We start from the raw sequence: 26,409 nt of genomic DNA, 5'->3' as shown, positions 1-26,409 counted from the left end.
GGATCATACAAAAGTTAAGAAATTGACACATAAAATCTAGATATGTAGTTATAATTTTCCAGTTATAATTTTCCCCAGTTGTTTTTCCTAACTTTATAGGTTAAACGTATATTAGAGTAGCAAATTTGACTTTATTAGCAAGTCTACTAAAAAAGTTTATTTAGATATGATACGCAAGCAATATATGACAAAGTGCTTATACTTCTCTTTTATAGTATCTGCCATGTGACACGTGTTTGTTTTTCTTTCACTTTACTATTCATGGATTATGTGGTCATCCTGTTGCCGCCTCTTCTCTCTCATATATCTTCAATACCACTGGCCGTCTCTCTCTCCACTTCATCTTCACCGGTGTTGTGTGGTGACTGGTGGCGACAGATTGCCGGTTGGGGAGGCCGCCGTGTGTCGTTGGAGTGGTGGTGGGAACCGTCTGTGCTGCCGGTCGGATTGATCGCTGTTTGCCTTTCGTCAGTGTGGCCGGCTTCGTCTTTCTGGTATTACCCTAAATCGTCTGTGCTTCGTCGTTCTGGTATAAACCCTGTAACATAATGAGATTTAAACTTTGTAGCTGGATCTTTACTCTAATTCAACGAATTTCTAATTCTTAGTTGTAGTATTCTGTTTCAATTAGATTTTGATGTCTTGAAAAATGATAAACACTCTTATGGTATAAACCCTGCATTATTATTATTATTATTATTATTATTATTATTATTATTATTATTATTATTATTATTATTATTATTATTATTATTATTTTATTATTATTATTATTATTATTATTATTATTATTATTATTATTATTATTATTATTATTATTATTATTATTATTATTATTATTATTATTATTATTATTATTATTATTATTATTATTATTATTATTATTATTATTATATTATTATTATTATTATTATTATTATTATTATTATTATTATTATTATTATTATTATTATTATTATTATTATTATTATTATTATTATTATTATTATTATTATTATTATTATTATTATTATTATTATTATTATTATTATTATTATTATTATTATTATTATTATTATTATTATTATTATTATTATTATTATTATTATTATTATTATTATTATTATTATTATTATTATTATTATTATTATTATTATTATTATTATTATTATTATTATTATTATTATTATTATTATTATTATTATTATTATTATTATTATTATTATTATTATTATTATTATTATTATTATTATTATTATTATTATTATTATTATTATTATTATTATTATTATTATTATTATTATTATTATTATTATTATTATTATTATTATTATTTATTATTATTATTATTATTATTATTATTATTATTATTATTATTATTATTATTATTATTATTATTATTATTATTATTATTATTATTATTATTATTATTATTATTATTATTATTATTATTATTATTATTATTATTATTATTATTATTATTATTATTATTATTATTATTATTATTATTATTATTATTATTATTATTATTATTATTATTATTATTATTATTATTATTATTATTATTATTATTATTATTATTATTATTATTATTATTATTATTATTATTATTATTATTATTATTATTATTATTATTATTATAAGAGGCACAAACCAATTTGTGGGAAACGATATTAATGCTAGATAGAACTTGAAGGAATGGAATTTAGATAGTGAGTTCTGTTATTTGATATAAGCTTAGGATTTTACTTATTATTTCATTGTTGCATTTCAGCCATGGCTAAAACGGTGACATTGGCGGCGACATACGGCGATTGTAACTCGGCGGCTACTCACAAATCATGCGGTAGCTGGCGGGTTTCCGACAGTCTCTATATTGGAATTTAATGTAAGAATTACAATTTTGCAGTTCGTGAACAACTGTTGATTTTATGTAATTTTGTAAAATCCTTTTGATATGTGATTCAAGTATTGAGATTTGTTGATGTGGTGCAGGTTATTTGGTTGAAACACTGCATATTCAGTTAGATAACAAATTGGGGATATGCCACTTCGAGTGAACTTTGTGAGCCATTCAGGGAAAATGTTTTTGAGGTAAAGCTTCTTCAACTATAATAATTACTATTTTTTTGGAAATAAAATATTGGGTTTTTTCATCGTTTTGGGATTAAAGCTAGCTTCATAAGTAAAGATGCTGCCCTAAAGGCCAGTGAATGGGGTGATTGAGATTCCCTGTTTTTACCTCCTTAAACTTTTATAAGTTAAAAAATGTGTTTGGGTAATATGAGTTTTTAAGTTTCTAAAGAAGGAAAAAGGAGTTTTTGATAAGTTAGGAGAGAGTGCCTTATCAAAAACAACTTTTATAAGTCAAAAGTAGGTGAAAATAAGGAGCCCCAAACATGGCTGAAAATTTACATAAGACTTGAAGGTATAATTGTATAAAATTATATGCTTATGTTTATATATTAGGCAATATAACTAGATGGATTTACATAAGACTTGAAGGTAATTGTACTTGAATATCATTTTAACCCATTTACAAATTGTGAAGCCATATGTACAGCTTATGAAAGCAGAGTTCTTTTCCTTTCTTCGGTGCTGCGGGATTGGTAGTGAAGCGAAGCGGTTGACAAGTCAAAAGTTCACACCACAAGACACCACCATCGACATGCATTCTTGCTTATAGGTAAAATTTTAGTTTTATTAGTCACAAAATTCTGGCTGACTAACAACTGCCTATGACAAACGAAGTTAGGACTGTTTTTTGGATTTAAATATGCAACATCTTTAGAGGGTATTTTGGAATTCAATATGGTGTAGTAAAGATTATAGAAGTTTAATATGATCTTTTAGATGTTACACTGTTGAAAATGTTTTAGTTAAGTGGTGGATGAGCACTTTTTGTATTAACCAAACTGAATATAAATAATTAGTGATCTATAAAATTACTATTTTGGCTCAAGTTCACATTTACATAAATAACATGATTAAAAGCCCAAGTATATGTAAATTGATTTTCATAATGTGCATGTGCTCTTTGTTAAGTAGATATTTTTCAAAGTAAGATCAGATTTTACTTATATTTTAGATTTAATGAATTCTAACACTTCTTTTTTTTTTTACTCATAATACAAAGTATTTACTGTTGACTTAATATATATTATTTTTTTATCAATATAATCTAATTAGTATTTGCTAACAATAGATTTGTTCATGATGCCGTCATGGAAGAAACATGCAAGAAACACAGGTATTAGCACGCAGGTTGAAAAACAAATGAAAACAGTCTACCGCCCTACTCTTTTGTGTAAAAGCATGTTATGAACATTTAAATGGAAATGGACTCATTTTTTCAATTGACACAGCTGCTATTGTAAATAGCATCTACAATATATACACTTATTGTTTTATAATATTATTAGATGCAATTAAACCTTTCTTAACTATGCATACAGCAAAACGTGATGACGTGATGCTAATGCATCTGTTATGATATAAATATTATCATACCGGTCGGTAAAACTTGACAAATTTACGATGTATGTGTTATTTTTTGAGATAAAAGTTGCCTCCCGCCGCAAAGCGCGGGGTACAAATACTAGTTCTTTATTAAAATGCCAAATTTGTAAACCATACGTAACTTTGATGAAACATTTTTTTTATTTGTGTTTTTAAATACTAGAAGAGTGCTCGCGCGATGTAGCGTGTGTTTAAACATAGACTCTGGTAATCATATAATAGAACGTGGGTGGGTTGCACATCAATACATGTTTATGTATTTGAACATTTTATAGGTTTATTAGTTGCATATTGAAGTTGTACCTTAATGTTTCATTAACTTGTAAGTTTTAAAAAACACATCAGTTTTGAAAGTTTTTTATATCGAAACGTTGACAAAAATGAGCTCGTGGAAACGATATGTTTTGTTTTTTATTTTAAAGCATAATCTATATTATATATAATACACCAAAAATGGGCAAATTAAGACACTTTTTTTAAGAGTTTTACAAATGTTAATGCATAATGTTCATGTATTAGTATGTGTAAACTTGTCTTTTAAACACAATTCATTTAGCTTACAAGTTTTGTTCCTTTTTTTAAGCATATTATGTTTTTAATTTAACATTTAAACTAAGTAACTAACTTCTCATTCATGATTTTTAAACGACTATAACATTTTCATACGTTAATATTTTTATAAAAAATTATACCATTAAAACGGACATTTTATTCTTTTTAATTTGAATATGATATTGTTATAATTTTTTTCAATTTAAATAAATTCATATGTTAGCTAAGGTTGTTGAGTGTCGGTTTTGATGGTTTTTAAGTTAAGCTTGTGAGACCAACCGTTAATACCGATTTTTTGTTGTCCAAAACCAAAATGAACCATTGTCAGTTGAAACCGAAACGTTACCAACAGCCTGATTCCAATTGATTTCACGGTTTAAATTTTAATAATACATGTAGTTTAAAATAATTATTAATTTAACTGTACCATCAATTTTTACTAAGCACCAACATAATATGATATTTGAGAGGATCATAATAAAAAATTATAGTTTTAGCTACATAAATGGTAAACATTAATGGAAAACCTACGACGCGAAATAATAACAACAAGAATTTCAAAAAGAATTATACTTCAATTAGGTTAATTTAAAGTTGCAATAGCTAAGTTATGTGTATTAAAAATATTATGTTCAGTTACATTTTAACTATATCTAATATATATATATATAACAAAACATATATAACAATTTATAATAAAAAACATTAAAATGCATTCAATATTTACAGTCTGGTCTGGTTTCATATGGCCAGTTTCCAGTATAAACCATGAACCAATCGTTCACTACGTTTTGAAAATTTTGAAACCGACCAACTAACCGAAAGTAAAAAAGAAATAGAAAATAGAAGCCAAACCAATGACCGGTTTAAACGATTTCAAAGTTTTAACCGAACCATAAACACTCATATTTGTTACGTGATTAACAGTGTCTGTGTTCAAACACCCGCTGAATCGCATGGGCACCCGTTTAGTATATTAAGTATAAGAAAGTTAAAACATTAAATAGAATTGTCAAGTTGTGGGTTAAAGATGAGGGGACAATCTTGTATAAGTTTTTAAAATTATCATAAGTTAGTCAAAGTTAAAGAGTAAAAATTATAAATATATTAAGAAAAATTCAATAACATGTGATGTTTAAATGGGAGGACTTGTTTTGTAATTTATAGGTTTATTTATAGTTGCACATTTGAGTTGTACGTTAATGCTTTATTGACTTGTATGTTTTAAAAAACACATCGGTTTTGAAAGTTTTTATACCGAAACGTCGAAAAAATGAGCTCGTTGCAACGATATGTTTTGTCTTTTTTTAAGCATAATATATTAAAATATAAGAAAAATAAAACATTAAATAGAATTGTCAAGTTGAGTGTTAAAGATGAGGGGGCAATGTTGTATAAATTTTTAAAATGTTCATAAGGTAGTCAAAGTTAAAGGGTAAATATTGTAAATATATTAAGAAAAACTGAATAACACGTGATATTTAGTGTGTCAGTTACCCTTTTACCCTTGTTATAGATTGTACCTCATGCTTTAAGTGTTGTAAATTACTTAAAAATGAGTGTCTTAATTTGTCCTTGTTTGGTGTATTATATATAGTATATATATATATATATATATATATTGTTTTATTAAAAAAGAAATGGTTTAGGGTACTTACCCGAAAGAAGAGTGGCGCCACTAAAGATGAGGTTATAGGGTAGTTCCGGATAGTTGATGGGAAAAAATGAGGTGATAATATAGGATTGGTGGAGTTATATGGTAGTCCATGAGCATCCCGGCCTAGTGCCGTTATGTTCCATCCAAGGTCTCATATATGTTTTGATCATTTAGGTTTAGTATAGCTATGGGTAATCAACTATCAGCAGAACTTTTGTTTAGGTTGAAGTAGCCCATTACTAAGGGCATATGTCACACTATCACACTCATAATTGGCTGGGGGTATTTAAAATGACTATATGTAAGGTAAATGGTTGATTTCAAGTCCTTGACACGGATTATACATGTAAACAAACTAACCGAGTTAGTTTCATAATTATTTCTAGGTTAGAACCACCAACAAGAATGTCATTCACATAGCTATGGTAAATTGGTTATGTACCATTGATTTTCCTTAGAAAGTGGTTATAATAATATTTAGAGTGTAACCCGGGTTTTGAAATGCGTTACAAAGTTTCTAAAACCATTGTCTATTGGCTTGCTTTGAACCATATGAATATTTTTTAATCCGCAAGCTTTGTTGTGTGGATTAGGAATATCCGAATATGAAGGGGCATCTTCACACAAATCTCTTTATTTAACTTACCATCCAAGATGATAGGAAGGCATTATTAATGGGGTTTGTCAGATACATCATATGGTGTTTCCAAAACACCCACCCAATCTGCCATGGATCGGGCTATCCGTCATGGATTGGTGGGGTGTTTTGGAAAAATGTGTTTTTTTGTCATTTTATTGTTTTTTTTATTATTTTTTTGTTTTTTCTTTTTGTTTTTATTTTTATTTTTTCAATTTTGTTTGTTTTGTTTTTTTTATTAGTCGGGTATAACCATTTTCTGATCGTTTTTAAAGTTAAAACGAAACAACAGTTTTAAAATTAAAAACGAACAAAATATTAATGTTTTATGTTTTAATAAAATATTATTTTTAATAAAAATTAAAAAGAACTATAAATATTAATGAGTTCAGTCAATACTGTATGTTTTGAGTCATACCAAAAAAAATAATTTTAACTAATACAACCATATGATTTGTATAATTAATACATATTCTGTTAAGGTAATTTATTGTTATTTTTAATTTTAATTTAATATTACGAAAAACTAATCCACATTAGATGAGAAATTGACTTTTCATAAACTATGGATATGTTTTAAATGTGAGTGATGATTCAATTAGTTATGTACATTTACTAATGTACTGGCACGTTCATTGAACTAGTACGTATCTAAGAGACAATTGTGAATGGAAAATTTATTGATTTCTACTCTATGCGAGCCCCATCGCTTATTTCAGTGATTCCATTCCATCCCTGTATTGAGTGGTGCAAATCACATAGACGTAATAAATGAAAAATAATAAACTTGTGGATTAACCAAACAAAAGATAATAGATTACTACAACAAACTTGAGTTAAATATATTTTACAAGTTAAACTAAACTTACAATATCATGCATCTCTTTCTTGTTCCGTCTGTCAACACCACTTCCATGTCCCGGTTTTCATTTTGATCATGGTTAGTAGAGATGTAATCTGTCACACCCCAACCTACGGCGGAACATGCCGGGGCGAGACATTGATTGTATCATAACTCAGAAGACACTAAGTGAAATACACGTGTTAATATCTAAATTATTCATTCATATATCAAGTTCAAAAGCACAAACATCGTTTCAAATGAAATACCGTTACAATTATATATTCAAAACATAAATGACCTAAAACAAAAAGAAATTGTTCTTCATTCATCAAGCAACCTAAGGTCTCATTTAACTTCCAATACTCGATTCATCCAATAAAGCTACCTGCGTCATGCGTGAAAATATATATTTTGTCAACATAAAGTTGAGCAAGTAAACCACGGTTTTGAGTATATATAATAAATGACAATTCCGTGCGATAATTGTAAATCACTACAACTAGTATAACAATAAATAAAAGTTGTCTTTTCACTCGAATCATTTTGATAACGAGCTAATTCGACGGCGTATGATCATACTAATGAGGATGAGGATACCAACCAACATAAAGTAAACACATAGTCACATTTTCACATATCAACTAATCGAGCAATTTCAATTACGCATATAGCGGAATCGTAGTGAAAACAATAATTTAATTGTGAACGCATAACGCCCCCAAAATTGTAAAGCGGTAAAAAGGGGGATGTGAATTTACTTACCTTAAAGCGGGATAAACGAGGACGAGATAATAAAAGAAAAGGCTAGGATGGAAAACGATCAAACTTCTCGAGGTTCACCGACAAATATTCCTAGTTGTTAACGATAAAGTGAGTTAAATATAAAAGACAAAATAATAAGACGGATTTTGGGTCTCGATGAGGTTACATAGTTTAATTGTTAGGCATATTCTTATTAGTTTGTTACTTTGTTTTGTAGATCTTCCTTTCAATACCGATCTAAAATGGGCATTAGTTATTTTGTTTCTTGTGACATTTTGTATAAAAGGAATTAATCATAACTTATGTCGGTGAAGAAACACTAAGTGACCCTGGCAGATTACGGATAATCTGGGGGTTAAGTAATGTTTCCCACGAGGATGAGGTCCAGCAGAGAAAGTTGTTCTTCAGGTGACCTGCAAAACAGACACCGTAAGCTCGTCACTGAGAAGGGGGGGTTCCTCCTTGTGACCACCCTCCGGCGTGAGAATCAGACTAGATTGCTCTGAATATAAGTGTATATTAAGAGATTGCTAGAGAAGATAAGATAATGAGATATCAGATGATGATGTCCTTACCATTCCAAGGTGTTGGAGTATTTATAGTCGAAGGTAGGTTTCCTAGAAGGTACAGCCGGCTGAATAGTATTCCTGTTCTACCAACAGTGGGCTACGCACAAGCCATGCTGGTTGGTGGATAGGCTGCGGCCGACAGTGACAAGGTCGGCTGTATACTGTTCCTTTACTGCCGGCTATGCACTGTTCCACCAACTGTAGGCTGCGCACGTCCCATAGTAAGGGTTGGTGAGTAGGCAGCGGCTAATAGTGACAAACAGTACTAGAGGGTGCTCCTCCTCGTACTGTTGTCGGTGAGCTGTCACCCTGTGATTGGTTCATGGGCTGCTCTGGTCAGATCGTCTGTTTTGCCCATACCTTGGTAGGTATAGTACAAAAGATCTTCCAGAGGCATACGGACTGGCTCATTTGGGCGGGAGTATTCCCGCCTTGCTCATTCCTTCAGGTGACTACTGAAGTAGCAAGAGTTAGTGCCTTATGCGTGTAGCCTTGCTATCAGTGCGGGTAGCCTTCCCTGATGGCTTGTATCCGCAACTGCGGGAACAAGCGGGGTACTTCACCATTGGGAGGCTTTCCCTGCGGGTACAGCTGGCGTACTGCGCGTAAGGTCTTCTCTGATCATGGTGGGTCCTGCGGAAGCAGTTGGTCGTTGCGCAGACGTCCCTGTTCAAGGTGAGTCTTTCGGGTCCAACTGGGCTCTGCTGGGACCTACCTCTTCAAGTCCCCCCAGTCCAATGTTCTTCTCATGAATTATTAATAAGTGAGGTGAACTTTTGGACTAGCAAGGGGTTTTGAAAAGAGTTTTTAGTTTTAAGGTTTTCCGTGGGGATTCTTCCCGCGGTTTTCCTAATGTCACGCAGAAATTCCCGACTTTTCTGCTTGATCTTTGGGTATGAAGCGGGTAGGTCTGTAACCTCCTCGCAAGTCAGGAGCGTTGAGTCCCACTTGTGTGGATTCTCCATGGGGTTTTGGTAGTTTTCAACATAGTGATCAATTAAGTTAAAACCACCAATTCCATCTTGGAGTTTCAAACAATATAGTTCTCGACGTTCCCGCCATGCGGGGATGTTATTCCCGTTTCCGCAAGCATGGCCCAGAAGATCCTTCTTGGTTTGAATTCCCTGCGGAGTGCTAAGTATGTGAAGGGTTTTGCCTTGACACTGTACCCGCACTCGTCTTACGGTTACTTTACTTCCAAGGTATTCCTGGCGTCAATTCCATGCGGGTGCTAAGTATGTGAAGGGTTTTGCCTTAACACTTTACTCGCACCTGTCTTATAGTTACTTGGTTGTCAAGGTAAGGGGTATTTTCCCGCTTTTGAATCTTTTTGAAATTTTGAAATTCGAAGAGTTGGTGAAAGGATAAGAACAGTCCAAACTATTGAAACGTCGTCCGACGGTTTCTTCTGACAGTGTCAGGACGTGCAGGAAGTTATGGCGACGTGACAGTATATGGTCATTCCAGGCGCTTTTTCAGGCGCGTGGGCGCGAATTTTCGGGCGCGTGGCCGCGAAATTACTGGCACGCGTCCTTTCAACAGCTGTTGCCAGCTTGCTTTTTGCCACGTGTCATAGTTTCATTGCACCTGCGATTTCTCTCTCTTCCGCATTAAATTCATCGCATTAATTGCGATTAGTATATAAAGGGGGAGAGGGTCCTTTGTAATCCACACTTTCACTTTTCTCTTCATCTTCAAAACGATTTCCGGCGAATACTCACCTTTTCAGTCGAGCATTCTCTTGAAATCGTTCTCTTTTTCACACCTGTAAGATGTCTTCTGTTCATGATCTTGAGGCTACAGCCCAGGAGGCTGGGGTGTACGCCGAACACCCGTCATCCACGTCCGACAAGGATGACAAGAGAACTGCTGGCGAGTGCCAGTGTGCTCTGCCTGTCGATCTATATCAGTACATCGTCAGGAAGTTCATGCTCGAGTCTCTCGAGCCTGAGTTTCCTGAGCCTCATCAGACGGTGTATGATGCCCCCAGAGGCAAGATCGGGGTATATGCCGCATTCTTTGTTTATGGGAATCTTAGGTTCCCATTGACAAAGTTTGTGTACCGTGTCCTGGAGAGGCACGGTGTGCACCTGACCGAGGTGCACCCGATGGCGATCGCGAAGATTCGCCACTTCGAGTGGGTGTGCCGGATTCTGGGCGTTGAGCCCTTCGTCGACCGCCTGATGACCTTCTACTCTTGGAGGTGCATCCAGGGGTGGTATACTCTGATAACCCGGATCAAGGGTTTGAAGATTTGCGCAACCGAGCGCAGTCTTCGTTCATGGAAGCGGGGGTTCTTTTTTAACTCCGCTCGCGCCATCCCCATTGCCATGAAGTTCAAGAATGGGCAAGCACTCCCCAGCCTTCACGCCTCCAACTACCAGGAGGCGGAATGGTTCTCAAAGATATCCCGAGTCCAATCTCCGGTTTACCGCTTTGGGGAGTCCGGGATGGTGATGCTCGGGATGAGCCGGGTGTGGAAGGATGCGGATGCGCAAAAGATCCCGATCGTCTTTGAATACGGTTTGAATTCTGTCCCTTACGGTACGGTCTGTCTTCTTTGTTTATATAGGTTTGTCTTCTAACTGTTTTTCTTTTATTTCAGAGGGGAACGACTTGCAGTCGCTCCTGTATCCGCGGGAGGCTGACAGTCCCGCTCGGATGGGTACTCGTGCTCTAGATGAGAACGAGTTGCCCATCCTTGAACAGACGGTGGATCGGTTCGTGGAGGTCTACCCGCCAGGCCACGAGATCCTGAGCGCCAGGCGGCCAGGTAAGGCGTTATTCAACCCTCGACCCCTCAATGCTGAAACCTCTGCTGGAATTCCTCTAATCTTGTGTTCTGATGAGGAATCCGCAGATGGTCCTTCGTTGGTGCGGAAGAAGAAGGCTGCCGGCGGGAAGGCGAAGGCGAAGGTGGCCTCCACTGCCGATCCGGTGCCTAGGTCTGATTCAGAGACCGAGAGCGATGAGGTGGCGGGGAATCCCGGTGGTGATAAGACCACTGCTCCGGAGGCTGCGACGACTGTCACCTCCGGAGAGCCCAGGATGACAACGGTGAGCGGCGTGAAGAGGCCGGCTCCATCGGGTTCATCGCCGCCTGTCCGCACTTTTAAGCTCAAGAAAACCCGTAAGTACAAACTTCCCTTATTTTTAACTTCATAGCTTTCCATCATTAATACTTATCTTCTTTGTGCAGGCGTGGATGCTACCGCATTCCAGGGTGAAGCGGGGAGGAGTACCTCCGGACCCATGACGGTAGGCTTGGTCAGCCTACCTGAGGCGACGACCCAGGCGGCTGCGCCTGCTTCCGCTGGTTCAGTTGCTCACTCCGTTGAGCCAACTGTTCCAGCTGTGATGACATCACCGCCGGCTGTCAGTGCCATATTTACCGCATCTTTCACTGAGCCGGCGGTTACTTTTTCTGCGGACTCCGCAGCGGCGACCACGGTTGTGAGTTCACCTACAGTGAGTTCACCTCCGTTGGTTTCTACTACCGCGGCGGCCTTCACCATGCCTCCTCCGTCATCGGCAACGACGGCCGATCCTTCAGGTATGCATGGGGCTTCTCACCAACCTCTGCCTCCTTCCCATCTACCTGATCTCTTGGACGGATTTCCCTTGGGTTCAGGTGATGGGTTTGGCGGCTATCGGCCTGTTGTTGACCCTACAGGTGCGTAGGGTTCTTTTGGCCTCTTTTTTTTTATCATCTTTTCCTAACTGCTTTTTGTTTTTTGCAGTGTCGGATTCCAATGAAGTGTATGTTCCACGATGGAACATCCGCTGAGGAACAACCCTTCGCACACCTGTGGAGTGCGTGGAGTGGGCTCGTCACGCAGCTCCCAGTGGTGCGTTGGGGGAAGCCATGGCTAGCTACCAGGAGGGTAGGCTAACCAATGAGCTTCGGGTTCTCCTGGCCCGGATGTAGCCGCGCGTCGAGCTGCTTTGTCGTGAAAACGACAAGTTAAAAGCAGCTCGTATCCAAGAAGCAGCTCAGGCGCGGGCTGTCCGGGAGGAGAATAGGAGGCTCTCCGCCGCTGCTGCGGAGAAGGAGAAGGCGTTCAAGGCCCTTGAAGTTGAAGTTCAGGCCCGTCTCGAGGCCCGTTCCAAGGCTGCCCAAGCTGTTAACGAACAGCTTCGGCTGGCTAAGGAAACTGCTCGGAACGCAACTGAAAGGGCCACCAAGGCTGAAGCTGTTGCTGAGCCTCTACGCCTCGAGAATGAGGAACTTAAAGCCAAACTAGAGGCGCTCCAACAGGCTCATGATGCCTTGGCGATGGAAGACGCGAAGAAGCTCCAAGAGATCCTGGACCAGAGGGGGGTGCTTGACCAGACTGAGCGGAAGCTAAAGGGCGTTGAAGAGGTTGCGGCTAAAGAAGTGTTGCTTGCCAACCTCAACCAAAGTGAAGCCGAACGCGCCCGTAACCAAGCTCAAGCTGCCCTCCAGGAAGCTCTGGTTACCAAGGAATGGCTTCTTCGAGAAGCGTTGTCTCAGGTATGCGTAATTTCATATCTTTACTCTTTTCTTTGCACATGGAAGAGATTTTAACACTTGTATTTTTTTTTTCTTTTTGTAGGTTGTGCATCGGGTCTTCACGGAAACGTCTTATGACGATGCTATGAGCACAGCCCTCAACGCTTCTCATGAGGATGGGGAAAAGGCCGGCTTCCGGCTTGGTCTAGGGTTTGTTGAGAAAGGCATCCCGCCTTCCAACTTCCCTTTGTATGATGTGGATACTGAAGCTGTTTATGACCAAGCAGTGAATCAGTATGCCGCCTTCCCGCATCCGGTGGTGGAGAAGGTGAACGAAGTCGCTGCTGCTGATGATGGGCTAGCTATCCTTAAAGCTTTCCTTGAACCACCACGCTCTACTGATGGTGCGGGTCCAAGTGGAAGTGGTCCTGAAGCTTGATCCTGAAGATCCCTTTCCACCATTAGAGTAGATTTTTATTTTTGTATAGCTTCTTTTGTATGCGGGTATGCACCCAGCAATCGTTGTAATATTTGAATTTGATGGAATAAAGATTGTGTTAATTCCTTGCCTTGTTTATTTTACACATGTTTTGATTTAACTTAGCAATTTCTTCAGTACTTAGATAAGTTAACTTTTTAACGTGGCAAATTATAAGTTTGTTTCGCTTCCTCTTTCATGATTGTGCGGGTATGACCGTCACTTACACTTAGTAGGATGGCTTAACTTTACTTATATCCGACCTGCGTGGAAGTTTTCCTCATCTTTTCCTTTGAAATTTTCTAAGTGTTTAGAATAAGTTAACCTTTGAACGTGGTAGATAATAGGTTGAAGTTTTGCCTCCTTGTTCGTGATTGTGCGGGTAAGACCGTCACTTGCACTTAGTAGGATGGCTAAACTTTGCCTACATCTGACCTGCGTGTAGGTTTTCCTTAAAACTTTTGAAATTTTTACCGCTTTGTGTTTATGCGGGTTTTGCCGCCTTCCACACGTAACGACTTACTTCTTCCCATATTTATGCGGTAAATACCGGCACATCAGTGTGGGAAGTTCATAAGTATAAAGGTAAGGCTATCAACACATTGTGAAAGGAGAATCATTTCCATTAGAAGTGGCTCTAGGCCTTTTCTTTACAAGTTTGGAATTGATCTACATATAACATTTGCGTAATTGAGCTCCATTCCATGTTCTTGGGATGGGAGTGCCATCGAGCCTTTCGAGCTGGTACGCGCCCTTTCCCAGAACTTCTTTGATAATGTACGGCCCTTCCCAGACCGGGGCCAGTTTTCCTGGGCGTTGTTGGTTCGAAGCCTCGTTGTTACGCAGTATGTAGTCTCCTACATTGAAGTTGCAGAGTTTTACCCGCGTGTTGTAGTACTTTTGCATTTGTCGCTTGTAGTTCTCTTCACGCACTGCGGCTAAGTCTCTGCGTTCCTCGGTTAGCATAAGGTCTAACCGTCTTTCCGCATCATTGTCTTCTGGCTGAATCAAGACCCTTGGTGAGGGTAAACCAATTTCGACCGGGACCATGGCTTCAGTGCCATAAGTGAGACTGAACGGGGTTTCTCCCGTACTGGCCTTTTTCAGCGTTCTGTTTGCCCAAAGGACGTGCGGAAGCTCGTCCACCCAGCTGGACCTGTGTTCCAAGAGTCTTTTCTTTATGCCTTCGACGATGCTCTTATTTGCTCTTTCCACCTCACCATTACCCTGCGGGTGCGCCACTGAGGTAAAAGTGTGGGTGATTTGAAGTTCTTCCAGCCACTTTTGTAGCTTCTTGTCAGCAAAGTTGGTGCTGTTATTGCTCACCAAATTCTGTGGAAGTCCAAAACGACAAATAATAAATTCCCAAATAAATTTTTTGATATGTTTCGCGGTTGTTTGGGCTAAGGGTTTTGCTTCTATCCACTTGGTGAAGTAGTCGATGGCTACCACTAGGAACTGAACATTTCCTGCTGCTGTAGGAAATGGGCCTGTCACATCGATGGCCCACTTCTGAAATGGCCATGAAGAGGTGACTGGAACAAGTTCATTCTTCGGGCGGTGCGTGTTGGGTGCGTAGAGCTGACAAGACCTGCATTTTCTGATGTATGCCAGCGCATCCGTATGCATCCCCGGCCAAAAGTATCCCGCGTTGTTTAGCTTAGCTACAACAGCGCGTGGACCTGCGTGTACTCCACAGATGCCTTCGTGTACTTCCCTTAGGAGGTAGTCAGCATCTTGGCTGTCCACGCATCTTAAGAGTGGGCCAAGAAAGTTACGTCTGTAAAGGATGTCATCGATGAGTTGATAATTCAGTGCTTTACAGCGTAGTTTTCTTGCCTGTGTTTTTGACTCTGGTAGTGTACCTGCCGCAAGGTATTTTATTATTGGTGTCATCCACGTTTCTGTGCCGGTTTGGATGACACAAATTTCCTTGTGCGGGACCGAAGGTGCCTCGAGGAGTTCAATGCGGATGTCATTTCCCAAGTGGGTGAAGGCTAATGATGCAAGCTTGCTTAACGCATCCGCATATTTGTTTTCACTACGCTTGACGTGTATGACTTTGCAATCGTTAAAATCGCGCATAAGGGTTTTTGCTTGTGCGAGGTACAGGGCCATTGTGTCGTTCACGGCCGTGTACGTCCCGTTGATTTGATTGGCTACTAACATGGAATCCACGTGGGCTTCCAAGTGTTTCACTCCCATTTTACGCGCAATTCTCAGCCCGGCCAAGAATGCTTCATATTCGGCTTCGTTATTCGTACTTGGAAAATCTAGTCGAATAGCGTAAGTGTATTCTTGACCTGCTGGGTTGGTTAGTTTCAGCCCTGCGCCTGAACCCTCGTTACTGGCTGCTCCATCAGTGTAGAGTCGCCAGACATCATTGATGTCCTGTGCTGGAGAGGGTTGAGCCTCTTCCTGGCACTTTTTTTCCCGCGATGCAGGCACTTCCGCAATAAAGTCGGCCAAAACCTGGCCTTTTATGGCTGGTCTTGGCTTATACTTTATCGCGTATTCCCCCAACTCAATTGCCCATTTGGCTAGGCGTCCCGATAACTCGGGTTTGCGTAGAACGTTTGCAAGTTTGAAGTTGGAGAGAATGGTGATTGGGTGACCCTGGAAATATCGTCTTAACCTGCGTGAAGCGTGTATAAGTGCTAAGACTAATTTTTCGAGGGTAGAGTACCGGGTTTCTACGTCTGTTAGGATATGGCTGACATAATAGATTGGCATCTGGATGCCTTTTCGCTCTACTAGCAGGACTGCCCCGGTTGCTCTATCTGTTGCGGAAAGGTATAGGATTAACTCCTCTCCCGCTTTTGGTGCTGTGAGCGTTGGGAGTTCGATCAAGCGTGACCGAATCTCCTGAAAAGCTGCTTCCGCTTCTGGTGTCCAGCGGAAGTGCGTTTTCTTTAAACAGTTTCTCAACGTTGACACGAAAGGAAACGACTTATCCGCATGGTTTGCCAAAAAGCGATTAAGTGCCACTAGTCGTCCATTCAGTGTCTGAGCCTGTTTGATGGTAGTAGGTGATTCCATTTTGATAATGGCTTCGACCTTTTCAGGGTTCGCTCTGAAGCCATCTTTAGTGACGATGACCCCCAAGAACTTCCCTTCTTCCATTCCAAAGGCACACTTGCTCGGGTTGAGCTTCATGTTTATCTTCCTAAGCGTGTTGAAAGTTTCTTCGATGTCTTTCAACATCGCTTCTGCGTTAGGGCTTTTGATGACCAAGTCATCCATGTAGACTTCCAAGTTCCTCCCAATTTGGGCATGAAACTGGTTGTCCATCAGGCGGTGGTATGTGGACCCGGCATTCTTAAGTCCAAATGGCATCATTTGGTAACAAAATGTGCCATCGGGCGTCCGAAAAGCGGTTTTGTCCTGATCATTAACGGCCATGTGGATTTGATGGTACCCCTTATACGCATCCAGGAAGCATTTAAGGCGAAACGGTGCTAACGAATCCACCTTAAGATCAATTTCGGGTAACGGATAACAATCTTTGGGGCATGCTTTGTTTAAGTCTTTGAAATCTATGCACATGCGCCATTGTTTGTTATTCTTCGGTACCATAACGGGATTTGCAACCCATGTTTGATATCTACTAACGCGTACGATGCCTGCGTCAAGGAGTTCCTTAACTTGGGTTCTACACGCGTTAGTTTGTTCTGGCCCCATTACTCTACGCTTTTGTACGACTGGCGTAACAGCCGGATCGCACTTGAGCTTATGCTCTGCCTTACTTCGGGGTACACCAGTCATGTCAGCTGGTGTCCACGCGAAGATGTCAGCGTTTTTCTGTAATAAGCGTTTGAGTAAGGTGCGTGTGGGATCAACAACTGTTGGGCCAATGGAAACGGCCTGGTCAGGGTATTTGCCGTTGAAGGCCCATCTTTCCGGTTCGGTGATGGTTGGTTTAGCCATCTTTGGTTTGGGTTTAAATGAGACAGATGCGATGCATACCTGGGGAATGCCGGTGATCACCGCTACACCCTCAGCTGTTGGCCATCCCATCATGCCGTGGACTGAAGATACCACGGCATTGAATCTTGCCATCCCGTCTCTTCCGAAGAGAATGTCGTATGTGTGGTGTGGCTTCTTCAACACGACAAAATCCACGTCTTCTGTGCGTGAGTGATTCCCGTCCGTAAGAGTGACGGGGAAAGATAGGATACCCAGGGGGTGTTTGTGCTGTCGTCGAACCCTTCCATCGAGGCGTAGATCGTTTCCAGGCGTTCCTTGTCTTCGTCATCTAGCTTGTTGAAGAACTACCTGTACATCACCGTTGACGAGGCGCCGTTGTCAGCAAGAGTGCGAGAAGTGATGTAGTGCCCCAGCTGGCTTTTGATGACGATAGGGCCTTCTTTGCTGGGTCCTCCTGGCACTCGCGGGAAGCGCACCTCAGCTTCCTTCCACGCGCATGGTTCTGTCGCTCGCCTTTTTCTTCCTCTGATCTTGCCATGAACCATGTTGATGCTGATGTCAACGGGCTTTCGTCCGTTGCCTCTGTACCGGTTATCATTCCTTCCTCCCTTCTTGATTGATGCCACAAGGTGTGCAAGTCTTCCATCCTTGGCGAATGTTTCAACAATATCCTTCAAGGATGTACACTCCTCCGTACTATGACCTTTTGTCCCGTGGAAGTCACAGGATTTGCTTTGATCCGCATTAGGTCGCTGCCGGATATTGGAGCTTTTGGCCATTGTAGTTTTTCGGTGGCAAATATCTCCGTGACGCTTTTGGTGAGTGGCGTCCACCGGTGTTTTCGGCTTGAAGGGTGTGTGTTATCTCTTCCGCCAACAAGGGGGTGAGAGCTGGATGAGGTGTCAAAGTTTACCCTTGACTGCCAAATACCTAGCTTCCTCTTTTTGTTCTGCTGGGCGATCCGAACATTGTTTTCTCTAGTCCTTTGTGTGTAGAGGTGTGTACTCTGGGGAAGATCTCTTCCCAGTTGCTTCTCCGTCTCGGCAAAGCGCTTGGCCGCCGTCATGATGGCATCCCATGTGGATGGCATGCCGTCCTTACCCGTCAATGTGCGGATAAGCTCTGGGTATTCGGCGCCCTGGATGAAAGCGGCGCGAACAAGATCTTCACTTATGTTGCCCAGACTCAGCTTTTTGGAGTTGAAGCGAGTGATGAAGTCTAGTAAAGATTCATCCTCCTCTCTAACGCAGTTGAGGATCGTCCATTGTTCTTCAGTATATTTCCTCTGTTGGCTGAAGTATTGGCTGAACTTGTTCTGAAAGTCCGCCCAATCATAGATGTGGTGGACCGGTAATCGATCGAACCATGCCCTGGCCGCTCCAACCAGAGTCATCTGGAACATATAACACCACGTGGGTTCCGTCCAGTTACTGACGGTTGCCCCCGCAATGAATCTGTTCAAGTGGTCGTCTGGGTCGGATAGACCATCATAAGTGCCAATGTTGGACATTTGTTTGGCACTTCTTGGGGCGATTGCTTCCGCAATGTCCCTTGCAAACTTAGACTTTCCTGCATTTGCAGCGGTTGGTCTAAAGGTTTTGGAGAAGTCACGCGGGTTTCTCCCCGCGTTCGTTGGTTTGAAGGTTTCTCCAAAATTCCTTGTCGGTTGGAAGTCCGTTTCCTTACGCTTCCCTTTTGCCTTATGGCGAGGGTTTGCGTCGGTATCGGATTCTTCCCGCTCATCGTATGAGTACTCGCACTCACTGTTCATGTTGAGATGTCGGCGAGTACTGCCGAATTCGTCAGCCTGTTGAAGTGAACGCAAGCGTTCATCCAACTCAGCTTGGAACTCTTTCTGACGTGCTTCGGCCCACGCCTTAACTTGATCTAGTGTTTGGCGAGGGACCCTCGTCCGTTTCTCCAACTGGGCATCAGTGAACCCCAGTGAAATATTGTTTACTGCACTTGTCCCAGCTTGGGTAACCGGGGTAGTGTTCGTAAAATTTGTATAACCGCCGGTGTTCCCCCCAGTTGCTGGGGTTGTGGTCACCGGGGTTTCTTGGTCACTTACTGGCCTTGGGACCGGAGTAACGTTAACCATTTCTTCAGAAATTTTGAAAAAACTAAGAATTAGTTCTAGCTTTTATGCACGGATGGCGCCAATGAAGAAACACTAAGTGACCCTGGCAGATTACGGATAATCTGGGGGTTAAGTAATGTTTCCCACGAGGATGAGGTCCAGCAGAGAAAGTTGTTCTTCAGGTGACCTGCAAAACAGACACCGTAAGCTCGTCACTGAGAAGAGGGGGTTCCTCCTTGTGACCACCCTCCGGCGTGAGAATCAGACTAGATTGCTCTGAATATAAGTGTATATTAAGAGATTGCTAGAGAAGATAAGATAATGAGATATCAGATGATGATGTCCTTACCATTCCAAGGTGTTGGAGTATTTATAGCCGAAGGTAGGTTTCCTAGAAGGTACAGCCGGCTGAATAGTATTCCTGTTCTACCAACAGTGGGCTACGCACAAGCCATGCTGGTTGGTGGATAGGCTGCGGCCGACAGTGACAAGGTCGGCTGTAACTGTTCCTTTACTGCCGGCTATGCACTGTTCCACCAACTGTAGGCTGCGCACAACCCATAGTAAGGGTTGGTGAGTAGGCAGCGGCTAATAGTGACAAACAGTACTAGAGGGTGCTCCTCCTCGTACTGTTGTCGGTGAGCTGTCACCCTGTGATTGGTTCATGGGCTGCTCTGGTCAGATCGTCTGTTTTGCCCATACCTTGGTAGGTATAGTACAAAAGATCTTCCAGAGGCATACGGACTGGCTCATTTGGGCGGGAGTATTCCCGCCTTGCTCATTCCTTCAGGTGACTACTGAAGTAGCAAGAGTTAGTGCCTTGTGCGTGTAGCCTTGCTATCAGTGCGGGTAGCCTTCCCTGATGGCTTGTATCCGCAACTGCGGGAACAAGCGGGGTACTTCACAATTGGGAGGCTTTCCCTGCGGGTACAGCTGGCGTACTGCGCGTAAGGTCTTCTCTGAGCATGGTGGGTCCTGCGGAAGCAGTTGGTCGTTGCGCAGACGTCCCTGTTCAAGGTGAGTCTTGCGGGTCCAACTGGGCTCTGCTGGGACCTACCTCTTCTGTCGGAGTTTAATATATTAAGTTGAGCATAAATAGATTGGTTTGAGTTGTTTTTTTATAGCTAACGAGTCTAGTAAATTGAATAACTTTAAGCTTAAAACTGAACAACAATGCAAAAGACCCCTAATTTTTTACTTCGCTTTAGGCCTCAAAAATGGTTGGGTCGTCACTGACAGAGAATACTTTAGTTTTTAGGGTGGACATGACATGAAATATAATTATAAATGCTTTTAAAATCGTATTTATTCGGCCGGTAAAATTAACCAAGCATTGTGTTGCAGTAGCGAGTTGACGCGTATTCGGTGGGTATTGGTTACGTTAGTTAGTTGACGCGTATTCGGTGGGTATTGGTTACGTTAGTTAATGTACCTTAATAAAACCCAAAATATAAATTGGTCGATATAAAAAGATTAACATACAAAAAAATTAAAATATTTAAAACGATGTTTATTCGATCGGTAAAAATTAAACGTTGTTTAAATTCGAGCGTTGAAACCTAGGCATTGGTAAACCTGAGCGTTACGAAGACGAGTTGAGGCAAATTCTGTTAACTTTTAACGGAGGTTACAGTTAGTATCTAACATTGTTACAAATTTAAAACCTTAGTCCTCATATCTGCAACTTTTAAACTATAGTATCCAATTTTATTACTTTAAAGAAATGTCGGTGACTAACTTTGTAATTGTGCGTTCTTTATTTATTCTCTACATATTGTTAAATAGTATATACCATATTCTCTTAATGAAATGGTGCATCTCTTCTTATTTAAATGTTGTCTCCTATCTCTAAAACAGTTAGAAGGTGTTTGTTTTTCCAGAAAAAACTATTCATGACATCTTTTGTCTGCTATGTGCAGACTTTTTGGTTTGTGTTGTTTTTGTTTTTCGCAAGACCTTTCATTAATAAAGATTTGCGCGCCCGCTTCTTGCAACAAATTTGGACCATGTGCTTATAAGATCTTCTAACCTCTTCTAAGACCTAAGACCTGAAACATATTCATTTATCTGTTTATTTTCTTTAAACCCTAGCTCCTCCACAACTTTCTCCACCATCACACCTCCGCCACTCCCCCTGCCTCTACTCTCCCTTCCCTTGCCTCCACCGGTCACCCTACGTTTCTGCCGGCACACCCTGCCAACTATCGGCCACGCTACCACCAGCCACCCCACAGCTCTAGGTATTAATTATCTTGTGACAATCTATCTATTCTCAACAAATCAGAGCAGTAATTGTGACAATTTCTACAAATCAGACCTGTTAACATTTATAATTGATGTTTGTAGAAATTGATTTGTTGAATTATTAATTTATTATCAGTTTTAGAAATTGATTTGATGAATTAATATTAGTTCTTTTTTTGTTTTTTTTGTATGGTCCGTAGGTTGCAAACATTTTACCTATAAAAAACAAACATCACCTTAGTTGTTTGGTAATTATATATAACAAACAAACATACCCATTTATATCCCACCTACTGAGTGCTATTGGTAAGGTCTACGTAAAATAAGACAAAATAGAGAAATTGCTCCCTGGAGACCCACAACTCCAAAGACCTTTTAGTGTGACGCATAGAACAATAAATTAGGTGACACAAAATCGCTATAAGCCTCAAAATAAAAACAGAACAACACCACTCAAATGGTAATGTGGATTGCATAAAGTTGTGATTAAAATATAATGGCTTCAAATAAAGAGGCAAAAGGACAAGAAACAAAGTACTAACATTGTTAAAAAGTACCTCTATACTCTCTAGTTTATACGTCAAGACATATTAAGACAAGATTAAGGCCGAAGCAAATGAAAACAAGTAGAGTTGCATGTCCATGACATATAAAATAAGTTCTATAGACTCTCCTAAAAATCCGTAATCTTAATACGATGCTTCCAAGAAATCTTATCCTCGATCTATGTCCACAGAGAGGTGAAAGTTTAACAAATGTAATTATATATTATGATTATCAATAAGATGAGAGGTACGTTTTCAACCAAAAATAAACTTGTATATAGTTGTCTTCTGATAATCTCTATTGCTGCTAAGAAGCTTAAAATTTTGACTCGTAACTATTTGTTACAAAGATCAATAGTTTGTGTTCTTTAAGAATTATTGCTATATAACCAAGAGAATTGATCCAATGGCAGTATTATGGCTTTTATTATGAGAGATCATACGTTAGAATTTAGCATGTAGCAATTTGCTCTAGGTTGAGCAGAGTTTCTCAGTTGGTGGAGCGGTTCAGCACGTTCTATACCTTGAATGGAAGGGTTGTCAAGGTAATCCTGAATGTTCAGGTCTTTGCCATTAAAGAGAAAAGAAAAAAAGAAAGGAGATTTTAGCTCATTTCTAGGAACTAGCCATCATATTAGGTGTAACATTTAAAAATCAAAGGAATTGTGGCTCCTACCATAACAACTGTCGATGAAATTATGGTTTATACAAATATTTTCTCTTTTTTGGATTGTATTCATAAAGATGTTGACAAAACATGGCGAGTTATTTTGACCAGAGCTTTGTTTCAAATTCAGGCAATCTTTTTGGATGGCTTTTGCTTTTGAGTTGAATATTATTTATCTAACATCAATTACACTACCACAAAACTTTGATTCCAAGGGAATATTCCGTGTAACGATATTATATATGTTTTAAACTTTAAAGGGTGAAATATTGTGACATTATAAAACTAGGAATAATATGTCTGATTAGTTTTTTAAATTTTTAAATGATACATACATAAATATTTTCATTTTAGGAAGGTAAAAAATGTGTGTAAATGTTTGAAATGTTATGCAACATGTGCTGAAAGCCAAATTTATTATCAACTAGTTTTTCTAACCGGCGCAACGGACAGCTGGCAAAACTCAATCATTGAAACCCGGGTAAGCGTTCGTTACGGTATAGATACCATTAGTAAAATTTGAGCGTTAAAACCCAAAAATTTAATTCGTCAAATTAACATATAAAAACATTAACATATAAGAAAACAAAATATTAAAGACGATGTTTATTTGGTTGGCAAACTTGGGCGGTGGTAAAACCAACCGTTGTCGGTCCAGAGAATTGAGGTGGTAACTTGATACTAATTCGTTCGGTTTGTATACGTGTGTTTCGGTGCCGAAACTTAAAAATTAAAAAAATATAAAAACTGAGGTGGGCCAACGACCAATTTGGTGGGTAGGTGGGTGGGGGGGGGGGTCGGTAAATGTGCGCATTGGTAAAACCCGAACGTTGCCGGTCATGTGCTATAAATAAAGCCGTGACTCTGCACGAACTCGGTCGGTTTGTTTAGAACTCGGTCGGTTTGTTTAAGGCTTGTTATGGTACCGGAACTAAAACAAAATAAATATTAGCGTTTGTTTAATTTCTATTACGTTAATCATAATAACTGAACTAAAAAAGAAAAATAAAAAACAAAACTCACCAGCCAATACGGTGCCGCCAAGTGGCCCAATACACCAAGTGCGGCACCAAAGTTGTTCTTTATATATAGTAGTAATAATAATATAAAACATATGGTCATATGTGGTGATTAAGTCTATATTATCTAAAGCTTTATGATATGCGCTAAGATGTTGATTATTATATAAAAATTTGAGGTAGTTATTAAAAGACAAATGTAGTCGCTATTGAAGAGGTATGTACCCGCCTCAACACCGAGCAAGGCGGGTCAACCCACAAGATAAACACATTATGAAGGCACAAAGCCAAAACCTATGCGCATGGCGCATACAAAACATGCTCAGGCATCATATGCCCAGGCACACATATGCTCGCGCATCACATATGCGCGCGGCGCATATCACATCTGCCCAGGCACACATATGCTCGCGCATCACATATGCGCGCGGCGCATATCACATGCTCGTGCATATCACATCTGCGCATGAAATATCTGCGCGTGAGAATAAAGAGAAGACCTCGCGCATCCTCATGATGGGCGCATATCACACATGCACATAATCGACCTCGTCCTTATCCAAATCAGGATTAGGGCAACCTTGATTGTGCACGTCAGACAACCTTCCAGAAGGCATCTTTTTAAGGAATAAGGATATGCTGATGTTGACAGCTGCTAAATGAAAGTTGGACAGCTCAGCATGACTCATGGGTTACCACGTGATCATAACCAATGAAAGAGCACCAGGTGTCTCCAGGGACACGTGGCGCAAATCGATTGGAGGAGGTCAACAAAACCCTAATTTGGTCTCAGCTCAATCAGTGGAAACCCTAGCACTATAAATACATCATAACGTACACAGTTACAGAGGACATTGATTCACATTGAAGCATATTCAATTACATTCACTGACAGGCATCCCTAGTCAGTTACTTTCTCATACACAGAGAGAATCAGAATAATCATACAGAGTAACATACAGTATTCAGCTATTAAGCAATACTCTCCCAATTCCCTTACTCTCACATTATTATCTTCTCCTACACATACTTATTCTCACGCCGGAGGGTTACCCCAAAGAGGACCCCTCTGTCCCTTTCTTAGGGGTAAGTAACGGCGCTGTTCATTTTGTAGGTGGAAGAACACTGATCCAGAAGAACCATCGGTGAAATAGTATAATCACACCCGAGGAAAGTAGATCTGCTACCAGTGAGTAGATCCACGTTTCTTCATTGGCGCCATCCACTGTTACAAACGGCAATCAGATCTAATCAGATCTACAAAAAAATCAATCACCATGGTTTCTGGCGTTCATAACATTGATCAAGTTCTGGAGGATATTGAACGTGGGGACGTTAATGAGGGACAGCAGTTCCTGAGGGGGCCGCGTAATTCTACGCGCCCCACCAGTAGCCGTCCCTTCATCACAACTCCTCACGGGCAGACTGAAACTCCTCCGGACGATCTCACGTTACAAAATCCTGCCGGCGCGAAACAGAAAGGACCAATGGGTCCAGAAGAGGAAACAAATGATCCGAATGAATGGCTCATAAACGAGCAGCGGCGTCTGATGGAAAAGTACAATGAAATGGTCAAACAGAAGAAGCATGCCGACCAAACACAAAGGCAACCGTTTGATAAGCAGACTACAAAAAGGCCGCGCGCGCCGGAAGAAGGACATTCTGTTCACACTGCACAGACTGAGTTCAGTGATGAAGAAGTGCATAGCATGAGGAAGACACGGGATACTCATGCAGGAGGCTCACAGCTCCGCGCGCCTGTGAACATGGCGCCTGGAGCCAGAGCAGATCTGGATCTGCACATGCCGTACAGCCCGCCAGTGAGGGGGCAGGTGGACGTAACCACGCCGTACAGGCCGGCCATCTTAGTGAAGCACTCAAAGTTTACTGCGCGCATCGCGCAGGCTCCCATCCAGCACAAGACCAAGATGCCAAGTGGTCTGGGCAAATATGATGGCACAACAGATCCAGATGACTTTTTGCAAGGTTTCTATAACACGGGAAACCTAGAGAGCTGGACGATGCCAACATGGTGTCATATGTTTGCTCGCTGCCTCACGGGCGCAGCGAGGGTATGGTTCGAGAGCTTGCCGACTGGGCAAATTGATGGGTTCGAGGAACTATTAGAAAAGTTCCAGGCCCACATCGTACAGCAGCGCAGGCATACGCGCGATCCTGATGACATCATGCACTGCGTACGCAGGAATGATGAAACGATTGAAGATTACATCACTCGTTTCAATCAGGAGTCCCTGGCAATCGGGGGTATAACTGAGCAGCTCCTGCGCGTGGCCTTTATACAAGGCGCGCGCAGTGATCAACTCCGCCGAGCTCTCGTAAGCAAAGATGGTATGCCCACCACTTGGGCAAAATTAATGGAAGCATCGCGAGTCTTCGCGAGAAATGAAAAACAGATTGCCCAAGATAGGGCAAGAGAAAGAGCGCATCAGGCTGAA

At 40.4% G+C, this 26,409-nt stretch overlaps 1 long non-coding RNA gene across 2 annotated transcripts; it reads left to right on the top strand.

The window, feature by feature from the left end:
* Positions 1-325: 325 nt before the first annotated feature.
* On the top strand, positions 326-3,586 carry LOC143606701 (uncharacterized). 2 transcript variants are annotated; one of them, XR_013148801.1, is made up of 5 exons: positions 326-494; positions 1,754-1,867; positions 1,975-2,073; positions 2,531-2,665; positions 3,185-3,586. It is a non-coding gene; the product is annotated as an uncharacterized LOC143606701 (long non-coding RNA). The 2 variants fall into 2 exon arrangements; XR_013148802.1 differs by lacking the exon at positions 1,975-2,073.
* The last annotated feature ends 22,823 nt before the right edge of the window (positions 3,587-26,409 follow it).

This window comes from Bidens hawaiensis, unplaced genomic scaffold (assembly GCF_021521415.1).
Source record: "Bidens hawaiensis isolate Kalapana, Puna unplaced genomic scaffold, B.hawaiensis_p1.1 tig00076621_1, whole genome shotgun sequence".
NCBI classification, from domain to species: domain Eukaryota; kingdom Viridiplantae; phylum Streptophyta; class Magnoliopsida; order Asterales; family Asteraceae; genus Bidens; species Bidens hawaiensis.
This window is presented reverse-complemented; position numbering and strand designations above follow the sequence as displayed.